The sequence below is a fragment of the Cupressus sempervirens genome, chromosome 6 (genome assembly GCF_028749045.1).
Source record: "Cupressus sempervirens isolate cs-2001-9-10 chromosome 6, ASM2874904v1, whole genome shotgun sequence".
NCBI classification, from domain to species: Eukaryota; Viridiplantae; Streptophyta; class Pinopsida; order Cupressales; family Cupressaceae; genus Cupressus; species Cupressus sempervirens.
This window is the reverse complement of record NC_143123.1, coordinates 261,379,639-261,398,255: the sequence shown is the minus strand read 5'-3', so window position 1 is coordinate 261,398,255 and position 18,617 is coordinate 261,379,639. Positions and strand designations below refer to the sequence as shown.

General features: G+C 35.5%; 1 protein-coding gene across 2 annotated transcripts in view; it reads right to left on the bottom strand.

Moving 5' to 3' along the window:
• Positions 1-18,617, bottom strand: part of LOC149552236 (peroxisomal acyl-coenzyme A oxidase 1-like) — a 192,641-nt gene that overhangs the window by 150,047 nt on the left and 23,977 nt on the right. The gene's annotated exons all lie outside the window — the stretch shown is intronic.

Here is an 18,617-nt window from a genome sequence, read left to right as displayed (position 1 = left end):
TAATACAATAACTTCAGATCTATTTAATGCAAGATCAGATCAATATGATCTGTACTCAGACCAGCATGATTGAAAGTTATGGATTTAACACTCCCTCTTAACTTGATAATCATAGTGAGAGATATCATATTTAGCAACATCATTTAAGATGAGCAAGCAAGGATTGATACTCTATATCTATCTAAATCTTCTTAGCATGTGGTATCATTGAACACATGATACAATGTCATATTACTAAACCTGTGATATGACATATCACTAATACTAGTGATAATGGTATTCCAAAGAATACAATATAAAGGATAAATCCGGAGAATAATTAAATTCTTTATTTATCCAAGTTGTGACTCATAGGTACTAGTATTCCTATTTCACAACATGATCCTGAGTTTAAGATCTACCAAAACACAGGATAAACTCTGAAGAATAATAAAATTCTTCCTTTATCCAAATTGTGATATATGAACATAGCAATGTCCACTTCACAATGTGATTTTGAACTCATCTGGATCTTACAATATAACTCTATTGTTTAACACATTATCTAAGAGATTGACATCCCTCATAATGTTGTTCATACAAGTGTTCCTTATCTCAAAGATCATCACCTCTAAAATAATGAATACAAATGGTGGAGCCCATAACAATCAATAGCCTAACAATAAAATTATTTTATTAATAATTTAAAGAATGCAAATGAATTACAATTCAACCATACCAAGTCTTTTCCTGAAGTAATCTAGCTTCACTCTAAAGAGAGGTTTGGTGAAAATATCCTGTTGTCTGATCTACAGTGCAAATGTATTCTAATTTTATAGTATTCCTGTCTACCATATCTCTTACATAATGGTAAGGAATTTCGATATGCTTGCACCTGTCATGGAAAACTAGATTCACTGAAAGTTTGATGGAACTTTGATTATCACAATGAATAATCACAGGATTCATGGCTTGACCAAATAATCCCACAAGTAACTTTCTAACGCAAACTGCTTCCCAAGAGGCCATTTCTGCTGCAATGTATTCAGCTTCTATGGCACATTGTGCTAATGAAGACTGTTTTTTGCATATCTAAGATATCATTGTTGATCCTAAACTGAAACAGCATCCTAAAGTACTTTTTCTATCATGAACACTTCCACCCCAATCTGAGTCTGAATCCATGTAAATCCAAGTCAACTTTCTCATATTTGAGCCCAAGGTTAAGAGTGCCTTGTAAGTATCTCATAATGTGTTTGACTGCAACTAGGTGAATCTCCTTTCGCTCACACATAAATTGACTTAAGGCGTCAACAACATCGCATATATCTAGTCTTGTATTTACTAGGTACATAAGGGACCCAATCATCTCTCTACAGAAAGTAGAATCTATAGAAGGTGATTCTGTTGCTGCTTCTTTAAGTTTATATAGATTAGTCTCTATTGGAGAAGACATAGACTTGCAGTTCCACATTCCAAATCTCTTCAAAATATCTAATGTATACTTCCCTTGATTAAGTATAATGCCGTCAGAATTCTGTCGTACTTCCAGTCCAAGGAAGTAATGGAGTCCCAAGTCTTTCATCTCAAATTCTCTAATTATATTTTTCTTGCATTGATCTATGAGATTATCATCACCTGTTATTAGTAATCATCAACATACAGTATCAAAATTACCATATCATCTTTATCCCTTTTATAGTATAGATTTGGATCGGCTTCATTTTTGGAGAATCCTAAGCCTATGAGATACTTATCAATTCTTTCCTACCAAGCCCTTGGAGCCTATTTAAGCCCATAGAGAGCTTTCTTGAGCCTGCAAACAAAAACATTAAGATTATGAGTTTCAAATCCTTTAGGTTGCTCCAAATATACCTCTTCTGTAATGTTTCCATTCTGAAATGTTGCTTTTACATCCATCTAATGTACTTTTCATCCTTTTGATGCTGCAATAGGTAGGACTGCTCTTATAGAGGAGTATCTAACAACAGGATCAAAGATTTCTTCATAATCAATCCCTTCTTTCTGAGAGAATCCCCTGGCTACAGATCTAGCTTTATATTTTTCAATCCTACCACCAGCAGCGTGCTTTATTTTAAATATCCACTTGGAATATACAATATGTTGGTTACCAAAACCATTGATTAGAATCCTACAAGCCTTGCCTGCTCGATGCTAGGATATCTAATCAATTTTGGCCAACTTGACAGGATCAATCAATTCAATTTAAATCCTCTGCGCTTTTGGCTCCACAAAACTAAGGCCTGTACACCTGATCCTGGACAACGAAACTTGGATCCAACATGTTTTATAGTGAATTGATATAATGCAAAGACAATCTCTTTAAATGGCAAGATTCTAAGGAAAACTTCTGGATTGTGAATGGTGAGTATTAATCTTCAAAATTCGATTACTTCAATAGAGTTGTGAATGCTGAAATATGATTAAAAATGAATTACTAATATATTAAACCCTTGACACGAAAAGATGAAAATATTGCCAACAAACAAACAAAGAAAATGAGCTATTTAAAGATCAATGTTGAAATCCAAATGGGCGATAGAGTCAAGACTATATGTTTTCACATACAACTTTATGATATTATGATATTAAATCTATAAACAAATCAATTATTGGAATGCATCAAACTATTTCGTTTTATGCATATTGAAACCAGTCCATAATGTTTTAACCTTTAATAGGACAAAATAGATACAAATAAGAAAATAATTAAAATATTCCACAATATTTGTATTTATCAGGTTTAAACAACAACAAATAATTTAATCCACTTATCCCAATAATAAATTATTAATAGAAAACAAAAAGATCATAAAGGACAAAATATATAATATTTAACTCTAAAGCCAATAAAAACTTTACTGATTATACTATGGAAAAACTCGTGTTGAAGACACTCAATTGTAGATGCTCCACCCAACACAATTTTACATCATGCAATATTGAAAATATGCCCAATAGTTTCAATCTCTTGGAGCTTAGTTCAAATTCAGTCTCTTCCAGCAAAGAGATTACAATAATCTATATGCCTCAAGAATGCAGATAATATTTTTGAAATGAATCAATGGTAGGTTGTTTGATTTCTATTACATATACTTATAGAGAATGAAAAGGTATCGGTTATTCAACCAAACCTTGCACCTCTTCATAATACAACTAACCAAGGTTTAATTTTTTTAATATAATTTCAAATGAAACAAATACAACCGCCGGTTTAATAAATCTTTCTTTATATATCTTCATCGACAAATACTTGCATCCTTTGCGTTCACCATTTCAACATCCAATCATCGTTTTTTATGATGCATATTTGGTTACTTCAGTTATGTTATACAAAATCAAATGCAGTTTTCCACAAAGACTCCATTCTTTTGCATATTCCCTTCAAACTAGTACGTGTTCCTACCGGGCTTCCAGAAAACTCCAATTGTCGAATGTCTAAATGTTAAACATCTCTTGACTCCTGTACTCTCTTCTCTGGATTCTCCTACGCATGATGGCCCCCACATTTGAACGCAACTTGCCAAGACATATACAGAGTTAAAACAATTCATATATGTAAACATATTACTCATTTCGACCAATAAATAAATGCTTCTTCATCAAACATCCACGGTGACTCGTGATATATTTCCAGATGTACGGATTGAGTCTTCCCTGGACACCACTACTCCAGGTGTAAAACTCTAAAGCCGTCATTCTATAAAAACGGTGCCATGGTTGCACTCGTTCTTTTCCTATGCCTGTAAAGTGTTTCCATCTGGAGCTTAACACCGCATGATTTTGGACTGCATCTTTGTGTGGACGTGTATGGAAAATTGATTTATTTATGATGGAATCTGAGAGGTGGCTTCTTCAGTTAATCTTGTGCTTGATGATTCCTATACACGTTAGTCCTATTCTATCGCAGGGGCTTATCTTAGTTTATACCTTGCATTACCGTTGATTATTTGTCAATTCGATGTCGTGCCCTTCATATTTGCTATTCTTAACGGTATTGAGATATTTTGGAAACACATGATGAGTCGGCAACCATGGTTTGTTCAAATAACTCCAAAATTGATGACATCTGACATTGACTCTATAGGTGCACTTGTACTTGGATGTCTTCCATCCCCATGTACCCATGTCTCTGCGGTTTGTATTGCCTGTATTCTTCTCAAAAACTATATCTGGTCAAAAGGAATCACCGTCGCAAATCTCTGCCTAATTAGGAATTCAAATGCATTTCCATTTTGAATTTGTTCGCAAATCTTGGACCATAAATGAACCAATGATTGAATCACGCTTGCTTCTAGAGTTGCACCACATATTCTTGGAGTTTGTGGAATCACTAGCGTCGGCATAGTGTTTGGCACTTCTCCAATAGAAAGATTCTTATTGCAAGGATACAATATAGTATTACTCTTGGAGACAACGACAACTAATTCCATGAGTGGTGCATGGAGTACAAAGAGACTGTCGAGAATATAAATTGTGTTTACATTCTCAGAACATGGTATCAGTTCATAGAGCAATAGAATGCAAATTTGAGTATATGTAAATCATAATGAATGCTTCCTATGACTAAGAAGTTACTACTGTGTCTGGAAAATCCAGTATAGTTTCTGGATTGTTAGTTGCCCGAGTCGAATACTCTAGACATTATTGGACAACACTGTTATCAACCGATGCAATGGAAGTATAGACAGCGTCAATATAAAAGCCTTCATTGCCTGCTTCTTTTGTGAGATATTGAACTTGCAACTGCAGTTGAATGCTTTGAAAGTAGCACATATAGTTAAACTAATGGGTCTTTCCTATTCTTTGTGCAATATGAAGGCTCAAACTTATTCAAGTAGTTTTGATTGTTATGCTGACTTCACATATCATTGTTGTTGATTGGACTGTTGTAGAGCCAATGAACTGAAAGTGACTTCACATCCTTCAAAGTGTTCGTCAAACAAGCTCTGAAATCTTTGCTTCTGTTCTGAAATATTCTTTTGCATCCTGGACAATAATTTAGAATTGATATTAGATACTTTTGTATGGTGTTGCATGCATATATGAACCGGTTTCCTTTTCCACATTGCCCTAATCATGACCTTTAGTTGTTTTGAAGCATATTGTTTAAATATAAGTAGTCAGTAAGATCTAAAGATTCTCCCTTTGCTATGGTGCTTGGAGCTCTAAAATTTGCCAAAATTTAGAGTACCATCACAACAGATTTTCCTTCAAGTCTAGGAACAATTTCCCAAACATCATTCTTCATAATGGATTGGTATTCTTCCATCATATCACCCTTCCAAGCTATATGTTTAATAGCATCTGAAACATTGGTTGGTTCTAATTTAGACAAATCATTCATGTTTGTTGTATAACTAGAAAATCTTTTAGGTCTTTTGTTTCCTCTGATTGTTTTTGATGGTGCAGCGAAGTCTTGTGCTTCCTCTACTATCTTAATGGCCCAAAGTGATCTTCTCTTAGAATTTTGAGTTTCTTCAAGATTAAGATTTTCAATTTCTTCAATGTTCTCCCTCTGAGACTCAGATTTAGTATTTCTTTCAAAGCTAAGTAAAGGAGAGGTTTCTTCAAAACTTAGGGCTCTTTTGAATGCTATATCTTTTTCAAAAATTACATCCCTACTAAGTTCAATATTTTTTTGACCAAATATGAAAATCCTATATGCTTTAGATGTTTCACTATACCCTACAAAAATACCTTTCCTCTCAGAGGGTTCTAACTTAGTTCTCTTTTCCTTTGGAACATGTATATAAACTAGGCACCCAAAAATCCTAAGATGACTTATATTGGGTTTAACCTTAGTGAAGACTTCTTCAGGAGTTTTATCTCTAAGGTATGAGTGAGGACTTCTGTTTTAAATATAGACAGGAGTACAAGAGGCTTCTACCCAAAGATAATATTCTAGATTTTGATTGAATATCATAAGCTCTTGTAGCTTCTATAATTGTTCTATTCTTCCTTTCTACTACCCCATTTTGTTGCAGGTTATAAGGAACAATATACTCCCTTTTAATTCCTGTTTCTTTACAAAACCTTTTAAGAAACTTTGAGGTGTATTCCCCATTATCAGTCCTAAGAGTTTTAATTTTATGTCCTAACAAGTTTTCAATTAAGGTTTTCAATTCTTTAAATCTCTTAAGGATTTCTTCTGATTCTTTGCATTTTAAAAAGTAAATCCAAGTTTTCCTAGAGAAGTCATCTATAAAAAGTATATAATACCAGAATCCTCCGTGAGAAGTAACAGACATAGGTCCACATAAATTTGAGTGGATTAATTCCAAAACATTGTTAGTTTTTCTAGTGCTATCGTGAAATAAACTTTTGGTGTTCTTACCCGGAGTGCATCATTTGAATACAGGTGAGTGATCTTTATTAAAATTCGTAACCATCTTCTCTATAGTTGATAAAGTTTTGAAATTTAGATGTCCTAACCTTCTGTGCCATATTTCATTTATATCCGCAGCTTCATGAATTAAGGCTTGAATAGCTCAACTAGGTTCTGAATTTAAATCATACAAATATCATTTTCTTTGACCAATCAATTTTGTTTTCTTAATTGAGGAGTTCTTAGCCCAAGTTATGACTTTACCGTCCATGAATGCAACATTATGTCCATCATCTTCAAGTGTTGTAGCCAAGATTAGATTCTTTTTTATTCCTGGTACATAGAGTACTCCTTTGAGAAGAAGAGAGCTGCCCGACTTTAGTTTCAAGGTGCAATTTCCAATTCCTTTGACAGAATGTGTTGAATTATCACCGATGGTGACTTCACCATTAACCTTTTCTGACATAGAGTCTAGCGTTTTTTTTTATCCTGTAATATGTCGAGAAGATCCACTATTAATCACCCATGCTTTACTTGAGACTTCATTTGATAGTGTCGAATACAATACACAATTCTCAAGATCATAGTTATCTTCTTCCCTAGTGATGTTTGTACAGTTCACTTGTTGTTTAGAATTCTTAGGACCATCAGATCCGGAGTGTCCAAACTTTTCGCATCTGAAGCATTTTATTTTGAATAGATCTTTCTTAAGTTTGTCATTCTTTTGATTACCCCTTTTGTTCTTGAAATGCTTCTTTTTGCCTTTATAGGAATTTGTACCAAGAACATGAAGTTCTTCATCTTCTGTTTTCAATTTTCCTCCTTTCTTAAGTTTTCTGGATTCTTCCTAAATACAATCTCCCTTAAGTCTATTGAAGTTAGAAGATTATCTCTAGCACTTACTCCTTGTGGGAATGTTTCCCATGAATCTAATAATCCATCTATAGCCATCAATGTTAGTTTCGTGTCATCAATGATGTTTCTTATACTTGCAAGTTCATCTCTTAGGCTGGCAACCCTTAGGAAGTAAGAATTCATCGATGCTCCCTTCTTTATTTGTATGTGATTTAATTGCCTTTTTAGTGCGAGAACTCTAGTTGCATTGTTAACCTCATATGCATTTAGTAATGCTTTCATCATGTTAAATGATATTTGATGTTTTGTTAACATGGGTACTATATCATTTTTCACTCCATCTAATATGATCTTAACGACTTTCCTATTTCCTTTACTCTAGATCGATTTATGAGGCTCAAGAGTAGGTTGTCTGGATGCTGAATCAACATATTGTTTTACATCATTTTCTTTAAGAATCATCATGATTTTGAACTTCCAAGCATCAAAGTGTTCTTTCCCATCAAATCTGTCCTCGAGTCTGATTGTGTATGCCATTGAAGATAGGAGAATGATGCTAGATATATATCAAGTTTGATTATTTAATTTGCAGAGCCTAAGTTCGACTACCAGAGCTCTGATACCATGTAAAGTTTCTGCAAAATTCTGATTTGAATCAAACTTAGATTATACCTTCTAATACTTGCTGTAGATAAACTTCAATGTTCAATCTTGAATGAATTTATAAACATAAATCTGGAAATGTTTTTCTCTTCTGCAATTTGTATTCGGGCAATATTGACTAAGGAGCAGACTTTATTGTTTCTTGTGTGTCCTTAGACTTCAACCACACCCATATTAAACATATAGATCAAGAGTCATGTCCTTACAAAGGACATGTCAACATAAATCTGGGAATGTTTTTCTCTTCTGCAATTTGTATTCGGGCAGTATTGACTAAGTAGCAGACTTTATTGTTTCTTGTGTGTCCTTAGACTTCAACCACACCCATATTAAACATATAGATCAAGGGTCATGTCCTAACAAAGGACATGTCCCTTTCAAAGTCTCCTTTGATCATCTTCTTGAAGTCGATGACTTTTCATGCAAATATTAGTTTAAATTCTAAACTAACGAAGGGTGATTAGTAAGTCTTCAAACTAGCATTCCATTATAGGCGCCGATATCCTAAGAGGATAATACAATAACTTCAGATCTATTTAATGCAAGACCAAATCAGTATGATCTGTATTCAGACCAGCATGATTAAAAGTTATGGATTTAACAACTACGATCATCATACTGGTCTGATTGTACAGATCGCATAGACTTCATCTTTCATGTAATACCATCTAAAGGATTATTAACACATTGCACCTTGACTAGGCATGATCAGCAATTTAGTGTGATGAGTACCTGCTAGCATTAACCTTAACTAAATTTAGTTATGTTTGTTTGTTAAACTGTATCTCCTTTTAGGTGCCGATTATGAGAGAACATTATGGGCCGACCTAGATAGGGTCATGTCCCTTTAAGGGGCATGCCCTTTGGTTACAGTATATGAGTAAGGTGTGGTTGTAGTTAAAGAGCACACAATAGAATATCAAGTGTGCTTCTTTAAGCAACTCTGCCACAAATCGAATACTTGCTGAGACAAATATATTTCAGAATAACTATTAATATTGACATCTCATTTCAAGGTCAGATAGAAGGAAGATCAGAACAGAAACCATACAGAAAGGTATTGTCTCAGATCTGGTTGCTTAGAATTTGCAGAAACTTTACAAGGAGGAATAGGACTCACAAATTTTTATGTTTCCTATGGAGGTGACTGATCATCTTAATTTGTTTAAATTTAATTTTTTTGATTTGTTGATTGGTCAATGATAATTATTTTGTTTTGTTTTCATTTTCATGATCTACCATGTTTTAAAGTCTATAGACGCTTCCTCACATGTCAACAATGTACCATACTTATGTGAGGCTACTAAGGAGGTCATAAAGGAGGAGGGGAAAGAGAATGTTGTGCAAATGCTGGCTGATAATGCAACTAATTATGTTGTTGTAGTTAAAATTTTAAGTTTCTAAATTTTTAATTTTAGTGTTTAAAATTTTCATCATCTAAATTTTTACTAATTAATTTAAAACTGTTGCAGGAAAACTACTGATGCAAAGGCACCCAAAAATCTTTTGGATTCCATGTGCGGCCCATTGCCTTGACCTCATGGTAGAGGATATTGGTAAGCTTTAATGGGTCGAATAATGTGTTGATAAGGCCAAACATATTTGCAAGTTCATCAATAATCATGCATTGATCCTCGAGATCATGAGGGATTACACGGGGAAAAAGGAATTGGCTCGTCCCAGTATTACAAGATTTACCTCAAATGTTTATTACACTATAATCCTTGCTGGATTCAAGATTAGCTTTGAGGTGCATGTTTGTTGATCCAGAGTAGACTTCCTTGTCCTATGCTACCACCCTTGCATGGACAGATGTGGTGAAAATTATTTTTGATGAAGATTTTTGGGACCCTTGTTCGGAAATTGTGGAGGTAATTTAAAAAACTTAAAGATTAAATTTATAAATTAATTATTATATGCACATTTTTGTTTTGTTTTCATTGTGCAACTTTGCAAAGTTTTGTATTTTAATGGTCATCCACTCATTTGTTTTTTGGTTTAACTATCTTGTAGGTCATTGAGCCTCTCGTAGTCCTCCTTCGAGTTGCTGATCAGGAGAAGCTCGCTATGGGCTACATATATGAGGGCATGGATAGGGCCAAAGAGGCCATTAAAGCCAAATATGCAGGAGTTGAGGACAAGTATGGCCCCATTTGGGACATAATTCTTAGAGATGGAAAAATTAGCTTCATAGACCCATCCATGCAACGGCCTATTACCTCAATCTAGCATACCATTTCCGTGATGATTTCAAGGCGGATGAGGAGATTCTTAATGGCCTATGTATTGTGATAGGGAAGATGGCAGGAACTAGTGCCACAGATGCATTGCTTGAGATGGATGCCTATAATAGTTCATTAGGGCCCATTTTGGAAGCCAAATATGCAAAGAAGGTTGTAAAAAATTGCAGCTACGTAAAAATTGTTGCTTGTGCATTTTAATTTTATTATCTAGGTTCTAGCTTTAGAGGTGGAAAGGAGACAAATAAAAAAAAAATTTCCTTTTTACAGATAGATGGTGGCAAATGTTTGGGCCTTTAGCCAAAAATCTTCAAAAAATCGACATCCGCATATTGAGCCAGCCATGTAGCACTTCTAGATGTGAGCGCAGCTAAAGCATGTTCAAGCACATCCACTCGAAGAGGCGTAAAAGGTTGTCTTGGAGAGGATGAATACTCTAGTCTTTGTGCATTACAACCCGCACCTTAAAACTAGAGAAATCTTGAATAGTGACACCTCTTCGGCTACTCTAGAGGAGGTTAATCCACTGTCTGAGTGGGTTATTGAGGCTACTGATCTTGTCTTCAATGACGAGGACATAGATTTGATTGACCAAGGGTACAGAGAGGTTGAGGTTGAGGCTGAGGTTGTGGCTATGACAGCAAAGGAGCAAAAAGCTACAGTTGATCCTAGTGGCCCCTCACAGGTTCTCTATGGTTAATCTATCATCCAGAACCTACCTTAGATGCCTTACTCAGAGGCATCATATAGATAACTGTGAGGTTGAGGATGAGAAGTCGTAGCTATAGACTTGTTTTTGTTTGCATATGTTCGAACATTTGATGCGATTGATGTGATGGATTTCATGAAATTGATATACATTTTGGTTTGACAATATGTAGAATTTTGAATTTTATATATCTATATTTGCTATTTCCCTCAGCTACAATGTATCTTTGTGCTTATGTAATCGATGTATGTTTATGTATGTGATCAAATTACCTTCTATTTCATGAGGTTATTGTATCTTTATGCTTTATTTAGTAATGGGTGCATGGAATGTTCTTTAAATCCCAAAAGATCTCTAAATTTCAAGCTTTTTGACACTTTCTTGAGTCATGACCGAGTCTGAATCGGGTCACAAGTCGAATTGCCCTTGTTGAGTCAGAGTCGGGTCTAGTCTAGGAACTTTCGAATTTAATGTATGTAATTCAAATTCATATAATTCTGTTATAACATTAAGTCCACTGAAAATAATTTAGCTTCTTTTAATCTATGATTAAAAAAAATTAACATATAGTTTTATAGAATAATTTAGTAAATGTAAAGTTAATTTTTTAATATCTTTATGAAATATAAACTACAATTTAAAACTAAAAAACATATTTTAAAGTATTTAATGTATTTACTTCAAACTCGTATAATTTTGTCATAATATAGAATTTATAGAAAATAAACTAGGATGTCCAATTCACCTATATTAGCTGCTGGATCGGGTGAAATTTGAACTGTTGTGTGGTCCTGGTATAGTTAGACTGTTGGTCCAGGCATGGTACAATTTTCAGCCACCCAGATCAAACCAACTCATTTTCCATTTGTATATAGGCAGGAATTATAGTCATCATAATAACAGTAATTAAGCATCCCCCCCATGGAGTGCTTGGAAGTTACTCTTGTAAGAGGAGAGCATCTTGTAATTATGGCAGTCCCCTCATAGTGTTATGATCTTTATCATGTAGCACTAGGGGGGGATATAGTTGTCTACCTAGTAATACGGTCAAAAACTTCTTGTGGTAGTTACTTCCTATTTTGAACTTTTCATTCTATGCATCATGGTTCATTGGTTTTTGCTATCAAAGGAATGGGTGCATAGTTTTGAGCACATACTCTATAGTTTGGCTGACACTTGTGGTCTCTAGTTTCTGATCTTCAATATATTGAAGGCATGAGATAAGAGGTTTCATGTGTTAAGCAACTGCCCAGTTATGCTGTCAGAATACTCTAGGATAGTGGATTGTATTAATATACGTTCTTTATTAAGATTAATGCATGTTTGGTGTCTAATTGGCACTTGAGTTTTTCCAAAAGGGTTTGTCCTTGTATACTCTGAATAATATGGTTTTCTGATTTCACATGCTTTCTTGTGTTCCTTTTCATGGTTTAATCACATGTTTCTCAATCAGTTAATGCAATTTGAACAATATCAGTTTAAGTTATCTATATCGATTTACCCATAATCGACAAGACTACTACTACGGTACAAAGAACCAACCAATGCTGAAGCCGGAAGAGAATCAAGTATGGATAGAGATCCAATAACATTGTGTTTGTCTAACCATTGTTCTCCAAAAAATCTCTTATAAGATTACTAAGCTGGTCTGCTCCTTGCACAGTTCTTAAAAGATCAGCTTCAAGTTGATTTCTTTTTTGTCCATTTGCCTCAGACTTGATGAGCTGAATGTACAATTCTTGAACATTAGAATTCTATATGTCCGGATTCTTTTCAAGCTGACTGACTTTAGACTTCGTTCTGCAATTATCTTATTATACTACGATTTATGGTCAGCCACCTTGAAAATATAATCAGCCTGTTTTGCTGCCTCATTCTTAAAACTTTTTTTGAATTTCAAGCCTTCTTCTAAAAAGTTTTGTTTATTCAATTACAGCAACCCAGGATGTGTACCATTGTAAAATATCACTAAACAGTGTCTACTCTACCAAACTCATATTTTTGTGCCCATACTTATCATCTGTGTTCATGTGCAAGTCGTGCACTGTACTTGTGCTATATCTCCAAAAAGTCAATTAACTCAGATCAATTTGAACTTAGCTGGGTAATTAGGTCGTCAACATTCTTTGCCAGAAACCTTCTGGGATACAATTTAGGAATAACTTACTTGTTCCAATAGTTTGATTCACAATTGTGAGAGAAGCGGCTTTCTATTTTGTTGCGATGTGAGTTGTGCTAGCTTTACAGGAAAGCAGAACTAGGATCATACAAATTTTGTTGGATATATATGTCGCAAGCATTCTTTGCTTGAGACTTTCTTGTATACAATTAAGGAAGAAGTTTTGTGTTCCAGTAGTTTGCTTCATATTTGTGATGATGGTAGCTTTTCTCTTTTCCCTGAAAAACCTGTATGAACCCATGGTTTTATGCATCAACTTCACTGTTTGTTGTTGCCAACATGAATAATCAATGTGGTCAAAACTTTTCTGTGATACATTATTGAAAGCTAAAAATTCCATCACTGGAGAGTGGTAATTGTGCTCAACTAATCTCCTGAATTTGGAATTTCTGCTTAATTTTGGCAACTTAGTATGTGTGACCTCAGACTGCTTATACAGCTGGACTTCAGGTGGCTCAAAATCTGTCATCTGGCTTCAGATTCTGCGAAGCTGTTTATTGGGTTTATTGCAAAGCTTCAGTCTTTTTTATTGGTGGAACTACGGATGTAGCGTAGGCTTTCTATGGCGGACTGGTGTTGGGATTCATGGCACAGAGCTAACCATACACACTGAACAGAGCAAATAGTAGACAATGGCCCATGGAAGAAGTGGGAGATAAGGTCTCCATTTTTAACAGGTTTGTCGGATTAAGTTCCCTACTTATTTAATTTTCTACTTCAATTCATTTATCTTCTTTCCCATTCCAACCAAAACTGGCACAAATCAAGTCTGTTGCATTCTAAAACAAAACTGGGTTACACATAAGTTCATAACTCAATCAGGCACAGTACACAAAACCGGTTCAAACAGAAAATACATCTGGCCCTATACACAATGGGGCTCTATCAGAGTGAGTCAGAGGGGAGATTAATAGTCGTGTGTCATGCACCAAATATAGATGTTTATCATCTTGCTACATCTAACTAATTATTCTTTCAACCAAGCACATTGGGAGGTGCTAGTTTCAACGCCAATCTTCAGCTGTTGGGTCCAATGTTGAATCATTTATATCAGGAGGGCTGTAAGAAGTCTACAAGGAAACAAACAAACAGACATCCAGAACCTCTCCTTATGGCCACTACAGAACGTTTGGGAGGGGTTCGGGAGGCTGTCATGCTAGATTTTCTTCAAAAAAAGGCAGGTAATACAGATGAAAGGTTGATATTGGTAAATGTGAAACACTACAAAGATATTTTATGATGCAGGCAGACACAGGAGTTAAAACACGCACATAAGAAGTGGTTTGCAATTATTTTACTGCAAGTGAACAGAACCTCAGGCAGGCTTGGCCAAAGTAGTGTAGAGCAAACAGGGCAGAAAGGAAAGGAAAGTGGGAGGATCCAAGAACAGGCAGAAACTAGCAAAAACTTCAGATCATTTACCCATCAGGGAGAGGCAGACACAATAATCAAAGTGGGAAGCACTGAAGAGAAACTAGTGGACAAGATTTCCTATAGCCCAACTTCAACACCACTAATGTGGTCTTAGAACTATACGTAGAGGAGCTCATGGACATTAAAAGAGGCTCGAGTCCATAGAAGGGAGGAACTGGGAAGAAGAGAACAAAGTGCAAAGCAATAGAGTAGACAGGTAAGATAGAAGGAAAACCAAAACTTTAAAGGAACAAATCTCAAGCATACAGGTCAAAATGAAATTAGGACAGCAAGAACTAGAAGCTACAAATCAGAAACTACAGCAATGGAGATCAGTTAAAAGTAAGGGATCAGTATTTATAAAGAGGAGTGGCAAATAAAGAAAATTCAATCAGCCTTGGCTGATATGGAATTTAAAGAGTCTCAGCTAAGGGCACTGATAGAAATCCAATCTTGGTCTCAAGTTGTTAATGGATCAGCAAACAAACAAAAGGAAATTATTGAACAACACAAGTGAGGCAGAGAGGCAAATATCATTATTAAAGGAGTGAAAGATTCTGGTCAAAAAGAGAAAACTGACACTCTAACGAGGGACTTTCTCAAAGATCAGTTGAAGTTGACAAGGGACATTCAGCAAGCAAATAGGATAGATAAATGAATGGAGGGAGAGACAAACAAATACGAATTACCTTGAAAAATGTAGAGGATCAGACTATTATTCTTAGACATAGAAGGTTACTTAGAGGCACACGTTTCTATCTATATGAAGATCTAACTTTTTTCTAGCAGGAAGAAGTGGGAAAGGATAAAAACAACAAGAAATGAGGGGAAATGGGCATAGTTGAAGAATGAGAAAACCAAATTAGTGAGTGTTTCTCGAAGGAGAAGTAGAAGCCCCGCATGACTGTCTAAGCATTTCGAGTTGGAAAAGCAGAGGTTATTCATGGAGAAGAGATCTTGGAGGGAGGCCCATAGCAGAGGGGACAGTTATTATTTTCCTTGTAGAAACACATCAATACAATGGTTGGAAGGTACCTGATTTTGAAGATTACATGAAATTTTCAGTTTTAAATAAAGGGAAAGGGACAAGTAAAGGGCATGGTGGGATTACAGTGCTTATTCATAAAAGGTAGAATTACAGTGAATGAACCAAATAAACAGTATATTTGGCTGCAAATTACAGTGAATGAGATAAATTTCAGGGTAGTTGCCTATTACATTTCACCACAAAACTCTAATTTCTATAAATGGCAGAATTTAGATAATGAAGATCTGTATGCATTATTGAAAAAAGATATTTTTATGTTCAAGACTATTGGGGAATAATGTTAGTGAGGGATTTCAACACTAGGACAGCTAATAATCAATCCCTGCAACTGATTGATAGTGAAGAAAGAGAAAATAATCCTCTACGTTTGGAAGAGGGCAGCGATCAATCTTCGAAAAGAGCCTAAGAAGATGTTAATGGAGGTGTCTCGCATTTAGGAAGAGAATTATTGGGGTTGTGTAGTTGGTTTGGTATGGCCATTTGCAACAAGATGAGAGGTAGACCAAAGTTAAGGGGTATCACATACAAAACATATAATGGGCAGAGTGTGGTTGACTATGTAATTTGTTCACAAAACATTACAACTGGAGTGCTTGAGTTTGATATTGGTGTATGCCCTATAGAGATGAATTCTGACCAGAAGACTCCATTTGTTATGTTGAATTTTGTTTCAAATAGTCCACACAATAAACAAGATCCTCACATGCCAAACAAAGCAGCTAAAAATGGAAAACTCTCTTAAATCGGGAGAACAAGAACATCTTCAATGCAGTGCTTGAGCAGCAATTTTGTGAAACAAATAACTTCTTGGTGGTTGGAAAGGCATAAACAAAGAACTCAAGTGGTACACAGAACTGGTTCATGCAAAAAAAGAAGAGTACGTTAAAGGCAAGAAGCTTAGTGTTATTATTTCTCGGAAAACACAATCCCAAAAAGTTTGGAAAGAATTGCAGCAAGTGAGAAAACAAATTGACATGACTATAATAGATGCACAATGGTTTGAATATCCAAAGTTTCTCTATAAGCCCCAAAAAAGGAGAGCACTCCTCCCATAGTGAATACAGTGGAGGAACTCTTCATTGCTTATGATATCAAGCTTGAGATAAAGATACTGGCAAGTGGTAAAGCTAGTGATCTTGATGGGTTGCAAGCCAAATTCTTCAGATTGGATGCGGAATTCCTTACACCTCACATAAAAGGAATCTTCAATCGTTTTATTCGTGATGGTTTCCCTACGGATTGGACTACTAGTGTTGTTATTCCCCTCTTTAAGAGTGGTGATATCAACAATCCATCTAATTACCCCACTATTATGGTTAACCCACTTTTTGGGAGCATAATAGAACGTAGAATCAGCAGTTGGGCAGAAGTGGGGGCACAAGCAGGTTTCACACCTTGACACTCCACCATTGATCATTGCATCACTCTTCAGCACTTAATAAAGAAAATATGGGACAATAAGTAAGAAGAAGCTTATTGCTGTTTTGTAGACTGCAAGAAAGCCTTTGACATTGTAGCTAGAGACAACCTATTGAACAAAATGGAAGAATTGGAAATCCCTAATGAGTATAGAATGGCAGTGCATAGATTATATGGTAGAATTGGAGCCAAAATCAGAAATACTAAAGGAATGTCTGAATGTTTAGGTAGTGACATTGGTGTTAAATAGGGATGTCCTATCCCCAACCTTGTTTGGGTTATACATTAATAAATTAGAAAACTTGGTTTAACAAAATGGATGGTGAAGGTGTTCATCTGGAAGAGTATGTGGCAAAGCTATTTTTGTACATATATGATCTTACTTTGATATCAAAAACAACTCAAGGGCTGAGAGATCACTAAGGGGCCTTCAAGCACTTTTGTAAAGAGGTTGGCATGCAAGTGAACATTATCAAAACCAAAATCATAATTTTCTCTTTAAAGAGAAAAGAAAAACATATTGTATTCCTTTTTGAAGGCAGCCCATTGGAAATTGTGAAAGAATACAAGTATTTTGGGATTGACTTTCATTATAAGCTCACTTGGGAGACCTGTGGAGCGAAAAGGATACAGGGGACTGGAAAGCCTCATTTTTTCACCAGAATAGATGCAGGACAGCTGAACTCTAGGATTGGGAAACCAAGAAGAGTCTTTTCGGTTTGTTGGACATGCTGGTGGTTCTTTATGGCTGCGAGGTTCAGGGTGACAGCATGTCAAAATGTGGATGGAGACGGGTAGAGAGAATTCAGAAACACCTAATCATTGGACTCAAAGTTAAAACCTCTGTACCTTATGATATTCTTTTGGTGGAAGCTGGGACTTTTCTGTCCGAAGTCTCAGCAATTATTTGGTTACGTTGTTTAAAAAGGGTTGAAAACATGCATAACCAGCACTGGCCAAAAATTGTGAAAGGGGAGGTTCTTGGTCATAGAAAAAAACTTGGATGAAGCAATATTAAAAGTGGTTGAATAAATGGAACATTATGCTAGATGAGTGTCCTAATACAAATATGGACATTAAAAAGTTTATCATAGAGAAGTTTCAAAGTGCCAGGTGGACTAATAATATTGGTAGAAAAAGGGCCTAGTACATTCAAGTGTTCAACCCAACCAAGGAGCATGGTGAGTTAGCATATTTAGGGTCTGCTATTAAAGGAAAAACAAAGTTGTTAGTGACACAATTGAGGACGGAATCACATCATTTCAGGTGCGAGACAAGAAGATGGAAGAGGCCCAAAGAGCCTTGGGAGGAGAGGACTTGCATATTCTGTAAAATGGGCACAATTGAAAAAGAAGGGCACTTTCTCATAGAATGCGCAGCTTAGGACAATATTCAGGCTCATATGAAATCATATTGAACGCTGCCAACATGCATAGTTTATTTGAAGTAGATAAGATCAGCCAAATAGTTGGCATTTTGGTTAAGATTCATAACAAAAGATCGGAAATGGGAAGGAGTATGGAAATATCTTAAGGTTGTGGCTTTTTTGGTCCCTTATATTGTTTGGTCTTGTGGACGTCATTAAAATCATTCATTCATTCTAACTAAAAAGTAAGAGGAATGAACAATATGGGGGCTCTAAATGTTTGGAACTGGCCAAATGTACAATAACATTGGGAAGCAAACCCAAGGACAATTTTGGACACCAATCCAAGTTAGAATCAACAGAAACATAGAAGGTGGTTTGTTTGTATTGATATTGC